We start from the raw sequence: 6,355 nt of genomic DNA, 5'->3' as shown, positions 1-6,355 counted from the left end.
TCAATAGAATTACCATAGAATTCAGCAATTCTACTTCCCAAAAGAATCGAAAGCAGTCTCGAAGAGATGTTTGTACATCCATGTTCCCCACACCATTATTCACAATCATAAAAAGTGGAAACAACCCTAGTGTCCATCAGTGGACGAGTGAATAAACAAAACGCCATCTACACGGACAATGGAATGTTGTTCGGTCTAAAAAGGAAGCAAATTCTGACACAGGCTACCACACGGATGAACCTTGAAGACATTACGTTACGTGAAATAAGCCAGTCACAAAAAGACAATGTGTGATTCCCCTTATATGAGGTATGAAGCGTAGTCAAAATCATAGAGGCAGAAAGAAGGACTGTGGGTGCCAGGAGCTGGGGGAGGGGCAAATGAGGAGTTATTGTTTAATGGGTATAGAGTTTCAGTTATGCAAGACGGAAAAGTTCTGGAGATGGATGGTGGTGATGGCAGCACAGCAGTGTGAATATACTTCATGCCACTGACCTGGGCTCTTAAATAAGGTTACGGCGATTGATTGTGTGTTATGTGTATTTTACCACAATAGAAAAGAATTGGAAAAAGAATAGGAGGGGGTGGACAGCAGTGCAATGGATCGTGGCCTGGCCTGGGGGATGGCCAGGGCCGGGGGCTGCTCTCAGCAAAGAGTCTCAGTAGCCAGTTCCCCTGTGGTTGGGCAGAGATCAGAGAGACACTAGAAACTGTTTTTATCCGGATGCCTGGGCATACTCCTAATTATATGACCTCATGCTGGCTTCCCAGGGCAGCTGACATGGGCCTGCCCAAGGGTGATGGCTGTTTTGCCAGAGAACAGAGCTGCCCAAGGCCGTTGCAAGCATGCAGGCCTTGTGAGAGCAGGTGGGGGTGGGGAACCTGTGAGGAATCACGGCAATAGTACGAGAAAGGTAGCTGAAGGATTCCTTCAACTTTTCCCGCTTCCCCGTTCTTCCCTACCCACTGCCCCACGTCCCCACCCGGGGAATAATGTGTGCGTGGAGGGTCTTCGCTTTCCAGGGCTCGGGGGAGGGGGAGGAGGATATCTATGTTTCTAGTCCCAACCAGCCAATGCTTCCCTGGGGAGCCGATCTCTTTCTTCTGGACGCTTTGTTTGGGTCTGATTCGCCTCTGACTGCACAGAGCCAGTTCCGTGGGGCTTTCAGACCCTCCTGCACCCAGCCCCCATCTCCCCGCTCAGCACCCACCCCAGGAGAGCCCTTTGCTTAGAGGCACTGGTGGGAGCTTGAGCCAAGGGGGGTTGTTGGTGGCAGCCGTCACTTTGGGGCTTGTTAGTATGGTTGCACAAAGTGCCATCTTGGGGATTTTGTTGTACCTGGCCAGTTAAAGGCAGATGGGTAGCAGTGAAGACCCATTAATGGAGAAGTTGGGGAACCAGAGTGGGGGAACGTTTGCTTTCTTCCCGTAATTTTACAGCTCCAAAAACCCACGGGAAGCTGTCCAGGTGCCTTCGCCTGCCTCTCAGGACGCCCCCACCAACTGGCCCCAGCTGACCTTTGCAAATTCCTCTCTCATTTCCTCCCCTACAGGGACTGTCAGCTCCTGCCACCATGATCCATCCACCTCCCCAAAATGTCTTTTTCCATCGCAACCACCCCTCCCTCGCACACTCCATGCCCTCCCCCCACTCTGGAATGCTCTCCCCGCTCCTTCCCCTGCAACTCATCACCATTTTTCAGGACCAGTCTCAACCCCCAATCCCACTTTTTGGCTGACACGTCCCCTGCCTACCCCAGTCCAGATCTTCAGCGCCCATCCCTGAACTTGGTTAGCCTGCTGCCCTGAGGTGGGAAGTCCGGGGCTAGCTTATGTTTGGTGCAGACGCTGCCATCAGCACGAGCCTGGGCACTCGGCCTGTTGTCTCAGTCGGGCCTCCCAATTTTGTCACTGTCCCCCCACTTTGTAGATGAACAAGGTTGAGTCTTAGAAAAAGAAAGTACCTCTCCCAAGGTCATATGATTAGTAAATGGCCCAGCCAGGATTCAAACCCAAGTGCACTAGCCCCCAACCCCCTGCGTCCAGCTTATATTATCTTGCTTCATTGCTTTGACCCAAGGAAGAACTTCGTTTTATTCATTCATGCATCCAGTGAACACTTAATACATGGTTACAATGTGCCAACCACCAGCCAAGCTGTGGAAACACCCAGCCCCTGCTGTCCAGGAGTGTCTATCCTGGTTGTGCAGTCAGGCGTGGTTCTTACGCAATGTGCAGGGGATATGGTAGCACAGGGGAGACTGGGGGTTTTAATTCCCATTGAGTGGGAGAGAAACCCGAAGGAAGGAGCAGTAAGACAACCTGCCAGACCACAGGCAAAGAAATAGCAGAGCGGGCATCACCACCCAGGGCGCAGGACTTCCGAGGCGCTGACTACAATAATTTGCATTTTCTCAGGATCTTGCCCAACACATTTTTGTAGACTTGGACAAGCACCTTGGCAGAGATCCCACAAACGTTTATTAGCACCGGTGTTTGACTCATTTGGTAAAATTTTCTCCTAACTCTGGGGACCTCCACCAGATGCTGCGGCATGGGCGGTCACGTGCTCCGGGGCGCCCTCCGGCCCGCCCCGCGTCCTGGCCCGGCCAGGGTTGCTAGGCAACAGGTAAACTCCGCGAGTCTGAGCCGTTTGAGAAGAGCTGGCGGTAGGGGCCCCGGGCTCAGGTGCTTCCCTTGCGGCCCGGCGGTGGTGACAGGAGAGGACCGAGGGTAAGGGCGCGGGCCGGGAGGAGTCGGAGGCTGAAGAGGAGAGGAGAGTGAAACCGCCGAGGGTAATAATCAGCGACGGTTCAAGAAGCTTCTCGTGGGGGCCGCCTTCTGGGATAGCTCAGCCAGACGATGGGTGTCTGGTGTCCCCGCCCTATCCGTGCTGCTGCCCTCAGTACTCCCGAGTCACAGGGCCCTGCAGGTTCTGGTCACCTAGCCTCCTACACCCCGTGCTCCCAGTCAGTCTGGTCCTGATCCACCAGCCTCCTGGGGGGGGGGGGCGGGAGACCTCTAAAGGGTTCACAGCTGGCTGGCTGGAAAGTACAGTCTGGGCTGGGGTGGCGGGAGGTGGGCTTTCTGATAAGATGGGAGGGAAGGGAATTCATAATGATTGATCACCGACTAGGCGGCAGTTCCCCTAAATGCATGGCGTTATATGCTCCTTAACCCCAGGGGGCCATTCGTATGCCCATTGGGATACCACGCTCAAGGTCACACGTTTAGTTTCACCTTCCTGCAACACGTTCAAAGTTTATCACAATCTCTGGAACCACAGAAGTGTGTTCTTGGCTTTCAGACCCGGTGCTCCCCCCTCTCACATCTTTACCTAGCTGTGCTTTGTTTTTCTGATCAGAAATGGAAGAGGAGGGGGGAGAGAGTTCTAGGGGAGAGCCCTAGAGCATGTGACAGAGGGAGTGTTGGGCTCCTTCCTGCACCAGGCACTGGGGACAGGGGTGAGTGAAAAGTCCATAGTCTGCCCTCAGGTGAGAGCGTTGTAGTGGGGAGAACAGGTAAACGCCAGTGCAACACCCTTGGGTCCTGGGGACCTCCTCCCACCTCTGCCTGTCCTCATCCTCCACGTTCTTGGAGCCACCCCAGGTTGAGCCCAGTGTGCCTCGTGTTGCCCTGATAGGGTTCCCTGGTAGGGGGCGGGGTAGATTCCTAGGGAGATCTGCCTCACTTGAAGGTGAGTGAGGCCCTTAGGACCCCATGTTCTGGAAGGTGCACAAGAACATAAGAAAGAGGGAAGGAAGCTCTCCACCCACATCCCTCTGCCCAGCCAGGTGCCTGCGCAGAGACCATCAGTCCCGTGGCACAGGGACCACGAGGAAGAGGACGATGTTCTTGTCTCTATGTTAGGTGGAGTCCAGCACGGAGGGAAAGCAGCCACCGTCCTCTTGCCTCCCTACTAAGCTCCCAAACTGAGCTGCTCAACCCCACCACTCCCTCAGCCCTGCCCCACGCTTGGAAAACACACTTGCTCTTAAGTCAGGGAGGTTCTTTCCAGAAATCACTTTGCTCATTGTCGTTGCACAAGAGGAGTGCTGGTCACTGGTGAAGGTTCCACTCCGACCGTCCCGAGACATGGGAGACAGTTGGCGTTCTGATGTTCGGACCAGCAGGTCTCCAGCGCCCTGTGTTCTTGTGTCTGAGTCTCCCCACAGAGTCCTGCGTGCCCCTGGGTCTCTAGGTTCCCACGGGTGGGGTACCCCCTCCCCAAACTCCCAAAGGGCAGCAGTACCGCCCCTGCCCCCACCCCCCGGAAGCTCCCTTTGCAGACAGACAGCACAGCCTGGGGAAGCCCAGCCAGTGGTGCTTGTCTCACCAAGCGGGGAGAGACCTGAGACCCCCGCGCTGACCTCGCTATTCATCTTCGGGCCCCACCAGCTTGTGAGAAAGAGCCTGCTCTGGGTCCCTGAATGAGCTGTCTTCCCGTCACCGGGCCAGCCTTTAAATGTCCCCTCTGTCTGCCTGCAGATAGAAAACAATGCCTCTGTTCTCGCTCCTGCCTTGGCCATGGGAAGCATCAAGAAGGAAAGCAAAGCTGTTTAAAATATGGTCTGGGCTAAAGAGGCTATTTTTGTGCCCCTGGAGTTTCCTCACACTCTTAGGCCTCCTTGTGTCTCCAAAGAGCTGGCTTTTTCAGCAATTGTCTTTTCACAGAGGGAGAGACAGGCAGCCCGTGACTGGGGGGACCCCGGAGCTGCCCTGTGGCCCCTCAACGCTTGCCCGTGTAGAATGAACACATTAGGACCACCTCCTGTAAGTCGTGCTTCTCTTCGCACCCTCTGCTGTCCAAGCCGTCGCTTCTACCTCTCCTGGTACAGGAGAGTTTCCAAACCGTGAGAAAGAACGAAAATCCTGTTTTCTGCAAGTCTGATTCAGGTCCAGCTGTTGCGGGGCTGGGAGTGGGTGGGGCGGTGCTGTCTTCAGCAACAATGGCTGTGGATGCAAAGGGACCTAGCGGTTAACCCTCCCACCCTCTCTCCCCCGCCCCTGCCTCAGCTGCTCCAAGGCCAAGGCCACCCCAGGCACGTGCTTCTGGGCTGTCATACAGCTCTTGGCCCTATATCCCAGGGGCCCGCAGCCAGGGCGCCCTGGTCTGGTTCCTTGCAGCTTTGGAGGTGAAGGGAGGAAGATTAGACAGGTGTCTGGTCGTAATATTCATCGAGGGGGATCAGGAAAAACACAAAGGCCCCGCCCCAGACACATAGCATTTGCAAGAGGGGGCCTGGGAATCTCCATTCTGTGAATGAACATCCCAGGTTTGAGACACGCTGGCTGAGATATCAAGAACGCTTACTTTAAGTCAGTGGTTCTCAGCCTTGCCTGCACGCTGGAACTACCTGGGGAGTTCGAAAAATCCCGCAGGGAGACTCTAATTTCGTTAGTCTGCAGTTCAGCCTGAGTGCTGTGATTTCATGAAGCCCTCCAGGAGTTTCTAGACATGTAGCCAAGGTCAAGAATCACCGCTTTAGAGCCAGACGGGCCTGGGCCCTGGCTCTGCCTCAGCTTGAGAGCTGTGACCTTTGACAAGGTGTTTAAGCTCTCTGGGGCATTGGTTTCTTCATATGCAAAATGAGAATTGCATCTGGGGGCCTGTGGGGGGCGTGCAGTCAGGACACCTGCAAACTGCTGTTCACAGCGCCGGGAACCCCACAGGTGTCTATATATTCCGGAAGCAAGTGCTTTATCAGACACGATTTACAGGTATTTTCTCCAAGTCCGTGGCTTGTCTTTTCATATTCTTAATGTTATGTTTTTCGGTTTTTTTTTTTTTTTTTTTTTTTTTTTTTAGAGAGAGAGCGAGCGTGCGTTTGTGAGCTGGGGGTGGGAGGGGCAGAGACGGAATCTTAAGCAGGCTCCACTCCCAGTGTGCAGCCCAACATGGACTTAATCTCATGACCCAGAGATCGTGATCTGAGGCAAAACCAAGAGTCAGACGCTTAACCGACTGAGCCCCCCAGGTGCCCCAATGTTATCTTTTGAGGTACAGAGTTTTTAATTTGAATGAAGTCCAATTTATTCTTGTTTTTGTTTTTATGGACCATGCTTCTGATGCCGTATCTAAGGAATCTGCCCTATCAGGGTCACGACGATTCCCTCTGTGTTCTTCCCCCTTAGTTTTATAGTTTTAGCTCTTACATTAATGCCTGTGATCCATTTTGCATTAATCTGTGTGTGTGTGTGGTGTGAGGTAGGGGGTCCATGGTCACTCCGTCCTGTGTGAACATCCAGTTGTTGAAGAGACCATCATTTCTCCATTGAGCTCCCTTAGTACCTTTTTCAGAAATCAGTTGGCCATAAATATAAAGGTTTATTTCTGAACTCTTGATGCCATTCC

This window comes from Ursus arctos, unplaced genomic scaffold (genome assembly GCF_023065955.2).
Source record: "Ursus arctos isolate Adak ecotype North America unplaced genomic scaffold, UrsArc2.0 scaffold_24, whole genome shotgun sequence".
In the NCBI taxonomy this organism is placed as follows: Eukaryota; Metazoa; Chordata; class Mammalia; order Carnivora; family Ursidae; genus Ursus; species Ursus arctos.
This window is presented reverse-complemented; position numbering follows the sequence as displayed.